General features: G+C 42.8%; 1 pseudogene; it reads left to right on the top strand.

Annotated features, from left to right (window-relative positions):
- The first annotated feature begins 2,585 nt into the window (after window positions 1-2,585).
- On the top strand, window positions 2,586-2,703 carry LOC126092993 (5S ribosomal RNA; annotated as a pseudogene).
- Window positions 2,704-15,901: the final 13,198 nt, after the last annotated feature.

The raw sequence follows: 15,901 nt of genomic DNA, 5'->3' as shown, positions 1-15,901 counted from the left end.
GGACGATTGGTTTCTGTCACTGTGTTTTAAAAGGAGCAATTGAAAATATTATCCTGTAAAACAGGGTACGTAAAAGTGGCGCAATGCAAGTAAGTACAGCGTGGGTTGCGCCCAACGAGAGGCTGAACAGAACGTACGTAGTGCCTTACCTTAGCAGCACTGACGTCACATACGACAGCCAACGGCATCATCGAGTCAAGGCAGTCAACGTTACTCCCGTGGTCGAGAAGAAATAACAATAAGAAGGGAAGTACTGCGGCTCGAATTGCTACAACTGAATACAAGTAATGGGGGCGTGTTTATTGCACAACCCATCAACGTTATTTATCGGGTAAAACTGTACATTTCATTTGCCTACAATCGATGCTAGAAAATTAACGAAGGAACGTTAACACTTGCGGTTCTTGGAGTCATTTGTCCCAAAATGGAAGCTGCTATATAGCCTTACGTTCTCGCCTTACTCGTCACAAAAGTACAAATTTGGAATTTCACTGAAGTGTTTAGAACTCAACGGAATGGAACGCTTAGTGGCAGAGATGTGGATAATTTTATCAGTTGACCTGTGATATTTAATTATTGCAGCGCAGATGCACTGAAAATAATCTAAGATGTTCAAATTTTGTTAAGCGTGCATGCTGTTCCATTCTGGTGTGTTGTAATCACTTCATTGAAACGCCGTGTTTACACGTAGGTAAGGAATAAAAGAAGAGCATACGAAAACACAGCAATTTCTATATGAAAACAATGACTATGTAAATATTGCATGTGATAACTTAGATTGTTTCAGATAGCTGTTGGGTTTCTCCCAAATGATACCCTATTTATGACTCTTGTGAATCTACTGTTCATGATTGCCTATTACGCACTTATTTTTCTTTATTTACTTGTGCTTCTGTTGTTTTTATTCACACACAGAATACACTCTTTTTCCCTTTCCTTTTTCGTATATTGGCCTTTGAGTGAACCTCATACAGCCACCCATATAATTACATACAGCTGGTATAGATAACAAAATCAGGTGAATAGAACAAACACTAATGCTGATGATATAGACCAAAGGATTAACGTTCTTTACACACTGCTGATAATGTCGGCACATATGTTGGTAACTGGTATTTCTTAGTCACTACATTCCTTAGCAACTATGATGTGAGGTCCCATAGGGCGATGCATCTAGAGAAAATGTGATTCGTGTCTTCCACTATGTCACTGTCACAAAGCAGAGATGGTTCTATGCTTACGTTGTGTAGGTGCTGTGCAAAGCGGCAGTGACATAATTTTAGCCGCGCTACGGTAAATGCAAATTTTCGTCTACACGTCAGTCCATGACACCAAGGTGCGGTTGGTAACACTGCATTTATTTGCGCGTAGTATTTTCCATTAGTTGTCGAATGTACTCTAATGCAGAGTTTAGAAAAGACATGTCTCCGTATTTTAAAAGCATTTATTTAGCCTTTAATCAACGACAGCCTCAAGTAAGATTCTTGAAAAGACAAAACTGCATACAACAGTGTTAAAACTTCACTGTTAATGTAAAGCAGATTCAGTAAAGATGAATGTAACAGCAGCGAGAATGGATAAGGAGTACTCGGCGGAAAACTTGTGGGAATTTCACTAATTCATATCGCCGCTCGGATATCTCCGTCCAACAATCAGTCACATGTTGAAGTACCCTCATGACGTAGAAATGTAAGATACCGTGCCACGTGTATTCTATTTGTGGAAATGGCGCGCAAATAAAGTGTGAAAATTTGCACTCTCTTAACGACGTACACGCAGTAATAACACTGGAGAACGCGCTTAAGGAATTGCTTCGTTTGTCCGACGCGCACGGGCTTCCATTAGTAAATTAGTTTACCTCTAATTGCTTTTATAAGCATAGTGCCACCCATTCAGCTAATGAACAAATGGATCGGAGCTCTATTTTAAACAGACTGGTTGAACAGTGACGTGATACGGTGGAGAACTGCGACAGAATTGGGGAGTATTTTATTCTTTTCCTAAACAAGAACCTTCAAGTGTGTTTACGAGAACGTACTCCTAGATTTTGGGTGTTTCACCGAGAAACTACGTAGCTCACAACAGTGACAAAGATGTGTGATCCATTCCGTAGGCAGCAAACATACGAAATTCAAAATCAAAGCTTTTTTTTAATCTCATGCCTCCTAAAGCTCGGATATCGCGCCTTTCCTGTGCTCTTTCAGGACATTGACGTTAATTTATCTTCTCGATCGTCATCAGCACTGGTTTACTTAAACGCACTGTAACGTACGACCTCTAAACGCCATTGATGTAATGGGGACCAATGAAATGAAGATAATGCAGAGTAATTATGTTAATTTCCCCAAGAAATAGAGACTGTATACAGTTCGATGAAATGAAAATTTAAACACTTGCAGCTGAATCTTTTGCCTTTTTAGTTTATTTACGAAACCAGTTTCGGTGTTTCATTACACCTTCTCCAGCTCCTTGACCAACGTAAATTGAGAGGAATCTAATCTCACTGCAATAACAAGGGATACTGTCGTGTAAACCAGATATCTGCGGATACCAGTTATTTAATACTGGCTTTTGTTACGACTGGTGGCAACGGTCTTGCCGCAGTGGATACACCGGTTCCCGTCAGATCACCGAAGTTAAGCGCTGTCGGGCGTGGCCGGCACTTGGATGGGTGACCATCCGGGCCGCCATGCGCTGTTGCCGTTTTTCGGGGTGCACTCAGACCCCTGATGCCAACTGAGGAGCGGCACCGGTCACAGAAAACCATCATAACGACCGGGAGAGCGGTGTGCTGACCACATGCCCCTCGTATCCGCATCCTCAGCTGAGGATGACACGGCGGTCGACTGGTCCCGATGGGCCACTTTTAGCCTGAAGACTTAGTGCTTTTTTTTCTGTTACCACTGCACTCGAGATAGGATTCTCCCCAATTTACATTGGTCAAGGGGCCTGAAGATGGTGGAAAAGAGACTCCTGCAGGTGTTTTAATTTTCAATTCATACTGAACAGCTGAAGTACTTGCAACCAACTATCGCAAGGATGGATATACAAAGATTTATGGACAATTCTGTGGCTGTAGCTTACTTTCGTAGTCAGCCACCTTTCCGATATTTCCATGTCAGTGACGTGGTGAATAAATATGTTAGTTCAGCACTTAGCGTTTATCAATATCATCAGAACCACCACCACCACCACCACCACCACCAACAGCACCACCACTTCTTTCTGGGCCATCAGTCATCTGATTGGTTTACGCAGCCTGACAAGATATCCTCTCCTGTGCCAACATCATCATCTCAGAGTATCACTCACATCCAACTTTCGCAATTGTTTGTTGGATGATGAATTCCCATCTCCGTCTTATCCTGCAGTTTTCCCATCTAAATCTCAATCGAGTACCATGGAAGTTATTTCCTGTTGTCTTAACACATTTCCTGTCATTGTTTCCCTTCTTATTGTCAGTGTTTTATACATATTTATTTCCTCGACGATTCTGCGTAGAACATCCTCATTTCTTGTACGAATGGAGTCTCTCGCGGCGGTAACATTCAACAAAAGTTCTCGCGTTTCCAGCCGCGGCAAGAGAGTTAGTTTCGTGAAGGAATGAAGTAATTTCAAGCAAGAATCACAATAAGACCACCGACGATGATCAGGAAAAGAAACTTAGTTTCTTGCCGTTCTGTGCCTCCATGTCGGGAAAGATAAGTCGCCTGCCGAAAAGACACAAGATCAAATCGATCTTCAGGCCTCCGATAAAAATTTCTCTAGACTAGTTAAATACGCAGTAGTTCTCAGAACTCCTGGGGTCTACAACATAACTTGTGTGTTTGGTCACTCTTACGTCGGACGAATGGTCCGCTATGTGAAATAACGTAGGAAGGAGCATGAGAGGTTTTATCGCCTGCACTACCCTGAGAAATCTGCTTCAGCCGAGTCACCTTTAAAAAACGGTCACTGAATAAAATTTGACGAAACATCCGTAGTAGCTCTCACTAACTGTGTCTAGGACTGCGTAATTATGGAAGCCGTTGAAATAAAAATCACCGATAACACTCTAAATAGAGACGGTGGTCTGCAACACAGGACGGCTTGGGTCCCGGAGATCGTGTGGTGGAAGCGGCCACATCGAACGCCGAGTCAACGTATGCCCATATATGGCGATGCCGCGATCACCAGTGACGTCACAGTCAGCAGCTGATGTACAAAGAGCGTTCTAAAAACTTTGCACATTCGTCTCTAATTTTTTATTTATTGCAGGAGGAGAATGAAATTTTTTGTGAACATACTTGGAACATTTAGCTATACATTGAGCCTATTCAATATAGCTTCCACCACCTGTGTCGCATTTGGCCCAACGTTCTTCCGATGATGTAAATGCACTTTGGTAAAATTCTGGGGATTGACTTTTGTACCTTTTCTTGACACAGGAATGTTTTACCGCGCAGGTGGGCCTTCAGACGACCAAAGAGGTAAAAATCAGGCAGAGCCAAGCCTAGACTGTAAGGAGGATGTGGAACAATTTTCCAACCCATTTTCCAAATTTTCTCCTGCGTCATAAGGGCTGTATGAGGATTGTCATTGTCATGGTGTAGTATGATGAGCTGACCCTGGTCTTTTGGTCTTGGTGGCAGGTCGCAGCTTGTCCAATGACAAACAATGACGGTCCTGGATAATTGTGGAGCCAGAGTCCAAAAAGTCAATTAAAATGACGCCACACTGATCCCAGAAGATTGAGGCCATAACCTTTCCGCCTGCTGTTCGTGAAAGTCTTGGTTTCTTCTTCCGAGGGGAACCCGGATGACACCACTCCAGGAATTCGGGTTTGCGCTGAGTAATGACGCCGTCAAAATTCTGCCTCCACTCTTCAGTAAAGGTCTTCATAAGACCCTCGCAAACATTCATTCTCATTGTTTTGATTTCTCTTGCCAATCATGTGGGCACCGAACGGGCACAGATTTTCTGTACTCTGCTGACTGTAGCTGTGATACCACACTATCCAATGACAATAGAGTCGTTTCAGCAAGCTGTCGTGTCGTCACACATCTGTCATTTTGGATGACTTGATCAATGGTCTCCTTATTCACATCACTCACTGCCGTCCATGGTCTACTGCATCGTAGATTGTCCAGTAAAGAGAAATCACCTTCTTTAAACCTCTGAAACCACCGCTGGATACTGCTGCAATCCACTGTGTCGTCCGCATAAACCGGGAGCAACTTCCTGTGAATCGATGTGGCAGAGTCATCTCCGGTCTTGAAGAGGAACTCCATCACCGACCGTTGTCCGCCCCCGGTAGCTGAGTGGTCTTTCTCAGTATCAAATGTTTTACCGCGCAGGTGGGCTTTCAGACGACCAAAGAGATAAAAATCAGAGCCAAGTCCGGATTGTAATGAGCGCGACAGAATGTCAATCTTAAGGGCCCGGGATCGATTCCCGGCTGAGTTGAAGATTTTCTCCACTGAGGGACTGGGTGTTGTGTTGTCCTAATCATCATCATTTAATCCACTTCGACGCGCAAGTCGCCGAAGCGGCGTCATATCGAAAGACTTGCACCCGGGGACCGGTCTACCCGACGGGAGACCCTAGTTACACGACCAACCGTTGTCGCAACCTGACCTCTATTTCACGGTCCATTATGGCTCACCTGTAAATAATAGAAAATACTTTTATATACCAATTTATAGCTAAATGTTCCAAGTATGTTCACAAAAAATTTCATTCTCCTCCTGCAAAAAAATAAAAAAAATAGAGACGGCTGTGCAAAACTTTTTGAAAGCCCTTTGTGTATAAGGGGTGTACTAGCAGCCAACTGGTAGTCATACCACATGACGATGGCCAATAAGTTCGTGGCTGAAATCTCGTGTACTTCTAATCATTTGACGTGGCTGGCAACCCAGGAACATTTTATTCGCTGTTTCTTATCTTATCAGGCCACCTTGTTTTCAATATCCTTGTAGAGCACTACATTTCAAACGCTCTGACGGCCTTCTTTTCCGCTTTCCCCCACAATCCACGACTTACTTCCCTACAGAGCTGTGCTCCAATCTTACATTCGTAGAAATTTTTTACCCCAAATTAAAGCCAGTGTTTGATACTAGTCTTCCTTTGGCCAGGAACACCCTCTTTGCCTTCTCTCCTCTGCGTTTTGTATCATCTTTGTTTCGTCCGTCATACGTTATTTGACTTGCAAGAGAGCTGAATTCCTTAGCTTAATCTACCTCGTGGTCCACTGTTTTGATGGTAAGTTTCTCACTAATCTGGTTCCTCCTACTCGTCAGTATTTTCATCTTTCTTAGGACAACTCCGAACCATATTCTGTGCTCAGTGGACTTATTTCTTCACCCTATAATTCTTCGTCGCTGTCTTTGAGAATTGCAGTCCCATCAGCGAATCTTATCGCTGATATTCTTTAATCCCGAGTTGCAATTACACTACTGAACCTATCTTTTATTTCCGTCATTGCTTCTTCCATTTACAAATTGAAGAACTATTGTCAGTTCTTTTTCTTCCATTCTTGTTGTCCTTTCTTCGTTTTTTATAAGTATTTTATGTGTTACCAATCTTTCCCTGTAGTTCGCACCTATTTATGATAATGTCGAACTTCTAGCAACATTTTAGGTTGTTGAGCACCTTTCGTAGGTCGACACATTAAAGGTATCTTAACTTTTCTTAAGCCTTGCTCCCAGTATCAATCAGGACAACAGACCTGTCTCCGTGTTGCCTTTACCTTTCTTAAAGCCGAACAGATCAATTTTCTTCCTCAATCAATTCCACAAGGTAACCGTCTCGGTCAAATCTTAGCTCGCACCCAGTGTTTAGTGCAGTGGTAAACCACTTGACTTGCATTCGGGACGACTCTGGTTCAGATGCCCAGCCAACCAGCCAGATCTACGCTTTCTGTGATTTCCTTAAATTGCTGAAGGCAAATTCCAAGTGGCTTCCTAGTCCTCCGTTTCCCAATTTCAGCTTCTGCTCCGTCTCTAATTATCTTGCATTATTTGGGATACTAAATTCTAATCTTCTTTCCTTCATTCTCCAAGCTCTAGGAATCAGGCATGAACTTCGTACACGAGAAGCAAGGAAGTGTATGCCTTTCGTGCGGCTTCCTTCCTCTGAAAACAAATTTGAACGTTACAGTGTAATTAATGATGCATACCACTCGTGTCAGTCATAAACCTGTAACCACTGTTCCAGTGCGTAAGTTATATAACTCAGTAGATTTAGTCTATATCGTTATAAAATGTCACAGATGTTAGGTGATGAATAATAATCAAACCGTCTTTGTTCTTCAAACATAATAACCGTGGCTAGCGTCGCTGTTACTACAAAATCTCACTGTCCATGCTAATCAATTTTAATTGAAGCTGAAGGCTATGGATGACGACAATTATGGTTGATACCTAAATGACGAAGGCAATTTTAACATTTACATGTAATTTTATTGTTGTTGTTGTTGTTGTGGTCTTCAGTCCTGAGACTGGTTTGATGCAGCTCTCCGTGCTACTCTATCTTGTGCAAGCTTCTTCATCTCCCTGTACCTACTGCAGCCTACATCCTTCTGAATCTGCTTAGTGTATTCATCTATTGGTCTCTCTCTACGATTTTTACCCTCTACGCTGCCCTCCAATACTAAATTGGTGATCCCTCGATGTCTCAGAACATGTCCCACCAACCGATCCCTTCTTCTAGTCAAGTTGTGCCACAAGGTCCTCTTCTCCCCAATTCTATTCAATACCTCCTCACTAGTTATGTGATCTACCCATCTAATCTTCAGCATTCTTCTGTAGCACCACATTTCGAATGCTTCTATTCTCTTCCTTTCTAAACTATTTATCGTCCACGTTTCACTTCCATACATGGCTACACTTCATACAAATACTTTCAGAAACGACTTCTTGACATTTAAATCTATACTCGATGTTAATTTTATTAACTGAAGAAAATCAAGAAACTTTTTACTTTGATAAAAGCAACATAAATTACAAGAATGTCTGCTGGACTATAATTAGTAGTTTCCTGACTAATGTATGGCACAAAATCATCAACTTTTCTTCCCTTAGCGTGATTAACAGTATCTTCGACTCGTACTAGTGCATATACTGTACAACCAGCACTATTAGTGTAGAAATAGCTGGCCGGCCGCAGTGACCGAGTGGTTCTAGGCGCTTCAGTCTGGAACCGCGTGACCGCTACGGTCGCAGGTTTGAATCCTGCCTCGGGCATGGATGTGTGTGATTTCCTTAGGTTAGTTAGGTTTAAGTAGTACTAAGTCAAGGGGAATGATGACCTCATATGTTAAGTCCCATAGTGCTGAGAGCCATTTGAACAATTTTTAGAAATAGCTACTGGTTTTGCTGGTATACTGCAGTTTTGCAAATATGCTGCCTTCAAATATAAGACATCTTGTAACATGTGGATCATAACTGAGGTAATGTGTAGTAAGTAGCACACATAGTTCGAAGTAAGACAGAGCGTTTTGTCCATAATCTCGCAAGAATAAATAAAATAAAATTCTTCCAACAGCTAGCGGAATGTTGATATTTGGCATTACTCAGAAAAATATTCCATCTATACTGTTTCAACAGGAAATTCACCTGCCGACAGCCTTTTCTTTGGTTCATCAGTCTTCTCACTTGTTTGATGCTACCTACCACTACTTCCTCTCCTGTGCCAATCTCTTCATCTCAAAGTAGCATATACGTCCTATGGCGTCGATTACTTATTTGGTATGGGTATTGTCCAGTAAATCAACTGATGACGGCAGAAGTAGAGAAGATATAAACTGCAGAATGTCAACAGCAAGAGTATCGTTTCTGAAAAGACTAAAATATTAACATATAACATAAATTTAAGTCTTAAGATGTATTTTTTGAAAGATTTAATCTGCATTGTAATCTGGTGCGGAAGTGAAACGTGGATGATAATCAGTTCACACAATAAGAGAACAGAAAGTTTGGAAATGTGGCGCTACGGAAGAACGCTACAGAAGAACAAGAAAGGAAAAGACTGGCAGTGGTAGAAGGAACCCTCCGCTATCCACCATGCTGTGGCTTGTGGAGTATGTCTGTAGATGTAGATGCATTAAGTAATGAACGATTGAATCGAATTCGGAAAAACAGAAATTTATGGCACAACTTCAGCAAGAGAAGGAATCAGGTCACAGGAAATAAACGAAAGCATCAACGAATAGCCGGTTTGGTAACGGAGGCTAAAAATTGTACAGATAAACCAAGACATGAATACAATAAGCAGGTCCAAATGGATGTGTGTTTCAGTAGATATGGACTGATGAAGAGGCTTGGGCAGCATAGAGCAGCGTGGAGAGCAACAAGGAATTGAAAAAGAGAGAGTTGAGAAGGAGAGGGAGTGATGTAAATACGAGTGTACAATAAACCCTTTCCCACAAAAATATTTCTCTTCTTCCTACTGCCTCTGTGTTACCTCAGATGACGTGTCACTGACCTCGCCGGCCGCGGTGGTCTCGCGGTTAAGGCGCTCAGTCCGGAACCGCGAGACTGCTACGGTCGCAGGTTCGAATCCTGCCTCGGGCATGGATGTGTGTGATGTCCTTAGGTTAGTTAGGTTTAAGTAGTTCTAAGTTCTAGGGGACTGATGACCACAGAAGTTAAGTCCCATAGTGCTCAGAGCCATTTGAACCATTTTTCATTTCACTGACCTCATTTGCACTAAGATTGCAGTACACGCAAGTTGCTTATTTGCTTCCACCGCTCTGAGTGAAATGCGTAAGTTCTAACAATTGTTCACCAATCTGCAGTCGTCTGTAGTTGTTGTCTCCTGCGCAGAAAACTGCACGTAGGTCGGGAATCCGTAATCTTGAGGCTGTGAGAAACTCTTAGCGAGGAACTGTTGTGTTAGAAATAATTAAATTTCCAATCAGTTTGTTTACACAGGATGCCACTTGCTTTTTATTGGCTGAACACGAGAAACCGCATAATTACATTCCTTTTTAGAGTCACAAATGACTTTTATTCTTCAGAAAATTGCTGAACTGCGTATTTCCGTAAATGGTATCACACTGTTCTCAACTATTTGTCCAAATAACCATATATTACTAATAAAGTCTTTACTAATACTGACCGCAGCAGACTACATATCTGTCTTCCGATACTACCAAATCAGCTCTGATTTACACACTAGACATTGCTAACTAAGTCTTAACTGATACCGTGGCGGACAACATGTCCGTTCTCCGAGATTGCCGAACGAGCTCTGATCTTACAGTAGAACCACTCCGCCCGCCATCCAAGTTAGGCGCTATCCGAAGATCACCGAAGCGCTTCGTCTGCCTTTTCCTTTTGCAGTTGTTTACTGTTCTGTTGGTTATTAATATTTGTGAAGTAATGGAAAGGTAGCAAGCTATTGAGAGACACTTTAATTTGAAATTCAACTAATTACGCTGTTTAATTCTTCAAATATTAGTAACAGAGGATTATCATTTTGGCGCGCAACTTCCGAACGCAGCAGCCAATCGCGGAGAAGGACCACAATGTAGGCGGTCTTTCTCACGATACCCGTACCGAACAAACCATCTCTCATCGGTACCTCACACCGCATTACGTCATTTTGCCACAGCTGCTTTCTCAACCGCAGTATAAAGCGCTTCTTGTAGCCGAATATGATGGCTGCAAAGCCAGAAACATTACAGAGCTCCAAACAGACCAGTTTTGACTGAAGACCTCAATAAAACATTTCAATCTGTCTTCCCATACCTATCATGGAAATTATTCCTTGATGTTTTAGCACATGTTTCATCATCCGATCACTACTTCAGGCACTCAATTCTCATTATTTCACTTATTTTTCTGTAATTTTCTACAACACATCATAAACGTTCCCTTTTCTATTCTCCCGTTTCCCCACAGCCCATGATTGACCTCAGACGGACATTATAAAATACTGCTTTCTGACACTGAGTTCTGTGTTCCATACCACTACATTTCTTTTAGCGACGAATTCTCTGTTTCCCTGCGGTAGACATCTTCACACATACTCCTTGTTTATGCCGACCTCGGTGGCCACGCGGTTCTAGGCGCTGCAGTCCGGAACTGCGCGACTGATACGGTCGCAGGTTCGAATCCTGCCTCGGGCATGGATGTGTGCGATGTCCTTAGCTTAGTTAGGTTTAAGTAGTTCGAAGTTCTAGGGGACTGATGACCTCATATGTTAAGTCCCTTAGTGCTCAGAGCCATTTGAACCATTTGAATTCCTTGTTTATCAGCCATACGTTACTGCGCTTCCGCCGTATCACAGTTCCTTAACTTATTGTTCTGCGTGGCCCCCAGTTTTGTAGGGAAGTTTATCGCCAGTCTCGTTTCTCCTACATCTCACTATTCGTCTTTCTTTGGTTTACTCTCAGCCGGTATTCTGTCATCATTAGGCAGTTTATTCCATTGAAGAACTCCTGTAATTCTTCGTCATTTTCGATTAGGATAAAAATGTCATCATCGTGCCAGCCGCTGTGGACGAGCGGTTCTAGGCGCTTCAGTCCGGAACTACACGGCTGGTCCGGTCGCAGGTTCGAATCCTGCCTCGGACATGTATGTCTGTGATGTCCTTAGGTTTAAGTAGTTCTAAGTCTAGGGGACTGATGACCTCAGATGTTAAGTCCCGTAGAGCTCAAAGCCATTTGAACCATTTTGTCATCAGCTCTTATCACTGACATGCCTTCATTTTAATTCCGCTCCTCAATCTTTCTTTTACACTGTGCAATTAAAAGTATCCGGAAGTCCCTACGCAAAGCGTAATTGACTTGTCACCAGAGGCGAACACGCCACTGCGACAGGAGGCGGACAGTATTGAGATGTCAACAGAGTAACGGTAACAGCAGAATGGGTCGTTCAGGAGAGCTGAGTGACTTCAAATCTGGACCCATCATTGGATGTCACTTGAGTAACATATCCATCACGGATGTTTCAATCCTTCAACCATGCCCAAGTCGACTGTTGGTGATGTGACTGTGAAGTGGGCACGCGCAGGAACACTCACAGCTAAACCAAGACCAGAGAGATACGTACCGACTGACACAGACCGTCTAGAATTACGGAGGGTGATTTGTAAAAAACTGCATGAAATGACCAGAAGGAATCACTCGTGAGCTCTACACGTTCCTACAGTCCAGATAGCACTGTGTGTACGGTCGTAGAAAGGGTACGGTACAATGGTCGTGCAGCTGCTCATAAACTGTACTATAACTGATAACAGAGAGAAAGCCGAAAGGGGACTGATGACCATAGATGTTAAGTCCCATAGTGCTCAGAGCCAGAAAGCCGAAATACTGAATTCGGTCTTCCGAAGTTGTTTCACCGCGGAAGATCATAACACTGTAGCTCCATTCAATCGTCGTGGAAATGGCAGATATTGAGATAACCAATCGTGAAATTGAAAAGCAGCTACAATCGTTTAATAGTGGAACGGCGTCAGGGCCAGACGAGATACTTATAAGATTTTATAAAGATTATGCGAAAGAACTTGCTCCCCTTCTAGCAGTAATTTAACGTAGATCGCTTGAGCAACGAAAGGTACTTAACGACTGGAAATAAGCGCAAGTCATCTCCGCTTTTAAGAAAGTCTGCAAGACAGATCCTCACAGTTATAGACCTATATCGTTGGCGTCAATATGTCGTAGAATTATCGAACATGTTTTATGCTCAAGAATTATGACGTTTTTGGAAAATAAAGATCTCCTCTATAGAAATCAACATGGATTCAGCAAACACAGATCCTGTGAAACTCAGCTCGCTCCGTTCTCCCATGAGATCTACAGCGCAGCGGACAACGCCGCTCAGGTTGATGCCGTGTTCGCTGATTTCAGTAAAGCATTTGACACCGTCCCGCACTGCCGTTTGATGAAAAAAATACGAACTTACGGAGTATCGGAGCAGACTTGCGATTGGATTCAAGACTTTCTTGCTGATAGAACTCAACACTTGTTTTGTAAATAAAACCGCATTTTCCTACTGCCACTTAATTTATCTACCCCAGACGCGTTTCGCCTTTTTCTAGTTCTAAAGTATCATTAGTGGGATCTATAACGATACAGTGTTGTTAGTTTTAGATTATTAGAAATCAACACATCGGTCTTAACGGAACCAAGTCGACATATGTAAAGGTAAAATCCGGAGTACCGCAGGGAAGTGTGATAGGACCGTTGCTGCCGGCAGGTGATACTTGAAGTGGTCACTGCAACAAATATCTACTAATACCAGTATTGTTGGCCCCTGTTTTGATCCAAGCGAGGTAGGTAATTCGTACAGGTCGGTTAGGGGCCTGAAGATGGCGCAGTAAAACGCTGAAGCTGGTTGCCCAATGAAATAAGGTTGAAAATTGACGGCTGAAAGGCGTTTAGTTTGTCATCCTCATCACTGAAAGAGTCACCTGTGGATTTCAAGTATTCATCATGAATGCGGTTGATGTACCTCTTAACAATGTCGACTAAGATGTGGCCCGACATTTTTGATCAAATAGCTTACTGCTGTTGACGTACCTATATTGAGGTTTTGTAGTTCTCTTTTTAGTACGACCCTGGAGACCATAATGAGGGCTGGTCGGAATTGTGATACTTTTTCCAGTTACGAGGTACATGTCCTGTGGATACACATTATGTGTCGTTAATGCAGTGGTTCCCATCGCGTTTTACATCCACAGGGCTTTATGAGTAGTTTCGGACGCCAAGGCACAAGGGTGCCCTCAACGTCTACTCGCTCCTCCGCCCACGCTGCCTAGGGTAGGAGACCTCAATCGGGATTCTGACCACTACTAGAAAGCGACAACAGCCGTCGAAAACAAGTACAAAACAGTACGACTTAGCCTTGAAAGTACCGGTTCTTAGTTTGGTGCGTGTCACGCAACGAATAGCTCGTTGCCCGCCGATGGCGGCCAAGGCCCCGCCTTACGCATTCCACGCTAACGTTCGACCTCCGGCGATAGTCGATCCATAGCTCTAAATACGGCATGAGACCCTGCCTGCTCCCACAGAAACACAGCGGCCTTCTGCCTGTTAGGCACACAGCAGCCGAGCTGCTACGAGCCGTTACATCCTCACTCCACCAGTCGCTCAGAGATGGTGATGCTTGTAGCCCAACTGGTGATGTATGCATGGTCCTTCTGGCTCACCTCTCTCTTTAATAGGAACCATATTGTCAAAATGACATTTTCTACATGGACTGTTGCTACAGTAGACGTAGAGGTTATTGATACAAAACAGACAAACACCGTCCGATCGGCCGCCGTGTCATAATCAGCCCTTAGGCGTAGCCGGATACAGGGTTACAGGAGGTGGAAAAACAATATGGAAACACCAAAAGCACAACAGATTACAGTCCCTAATATACAGTAGGAAAATGGGTGGCATTCAAAACAGCTTGCCCTCGCCTCGGAGTGTATAAATACAGATCCTGCTTTTTATTGAATATCATATTACCCTACCTCTAAAATAGTGGCAAGTTCACATAACGGTAATGGAGATGGGTAGCGACACTTTTCTCCATAGTAGACTACAGTGACTCAGTATTAACGAGATCCTGTAACTCTGGTAGCCATGGCAGATGCGACAACTCATCTTCGAGCTCACAAAAACAGTCGTGGACGATGTGAGGTGTGAGAGCAGGGGCCCTGTCGTCTTGGAAAACAGCATGACAATTGGCGAACAAACACTGTTACACGTGATGGACCTTGTAATGGTACTTGAATTACATAAACATTACGGAACCTCACCTCAACCTCTCGATGCCAGCAAGTAGCTAACATATTTGTGAGACAACATTCAGATTTGATTTCATTAATGTAGAGGTACTTTGATACATCGATATGTTTGTATTGCATTGATATTAGTCTTATGTGAATTCTTTCTTTTGTCACTATGATCTTTGACGTACTTGTAAGTCTGATTTTTTGGCGCGTAAGCGGTTATTAGAGAGTCAAGTCTTGGCCGTCATGTTGAAAAGACGCAAATTATAGTCAGTTTATGAAATGTGAACTTTAACAGTGAGAACGATATTTTCAAGTATGTTTTGTATTGTGAAGTTATATTGCTACAAAAATAATAAAAAAAAGGAGTGTAACTTAAGTTCGGAGTGCTGATTACATTTTTACATCACCATCGTCCTAACATGCAAAAGTTTAATCTTCAAGAATGGTTCGTGAAGCGCATCTATATGACTTTTGAATATCGCAGAATAACACCTTGGCCTTTCTGCATCCGAACTTGGAATCATCACCACATAGATTTTCGACGATTGAGCCATGAGGTGACAACGAGACCAGCGTGGGAAACACTAAAAGATGAGTGCCTAGTTTATCCATTATTTCAAGAAATGACTTTATTAACTGTGCTCTAATGATACCTGCCACATAATATAACTTTGTTGTTGCCCAAAAATGCAACATTTAGCAGCATGAGCAACACTACAATCATAATTAACTTTTGACCTTTGTTGTGGTAGGGTTGTTAGAACCTGACCAGTCAAAATAGTCACAAAAACTTGGTAGTACCACAAATTTGTTGAGTACCCATGGGGCCCATGGAATATCACGATTTAGCTGTCCAAATCATCACCGAACCCTCGCCATGTTATATTCCTGGGACGTAAACTTGGGCAAAAGTTAGCAAGCGTAAAACATGACTCATTCTACCAAATGCCCTCCTTCCATCTGCTCCAGTGTCCAGGTTTATGGATTTGGCACCATTTTACCTCATACGGGCATTTGCAACTCTGATGTGCGGTGCTGGAATTTAGCTCACCCTGCAATTCCCTGCTTATGAAGCTCTCTTCGTGCTCTTTTGATGCTGACAGGGTCCGCAAACGCGACGTTCAGTTCTGCAGCGACTTTTGCAGCTGTTGTCCTCTTTTTATTCATCACAATCGTCTTCAATAACCGTCTA

This window comes from Schistocerca cancellata, chromosome 7, assembly GCF_023864275.1.
Source record: "Schistocerca cancellata isolate TAMUIC-IGC-003103 chromosome 7, iqSchCanc2.1, whole genome shotgun sequence".
Taxonomy (NCBI): Eukaryota; Metazoa; Arthropoda; class Insecta; order Orthoptera; family Acrididae; genus Schistocerca; species Schistocerca cancellata.
Note: the sequence above shows the minus strand (reverse complement) of the source record. Positions and strands in the feature narration are given on the sequence as shown.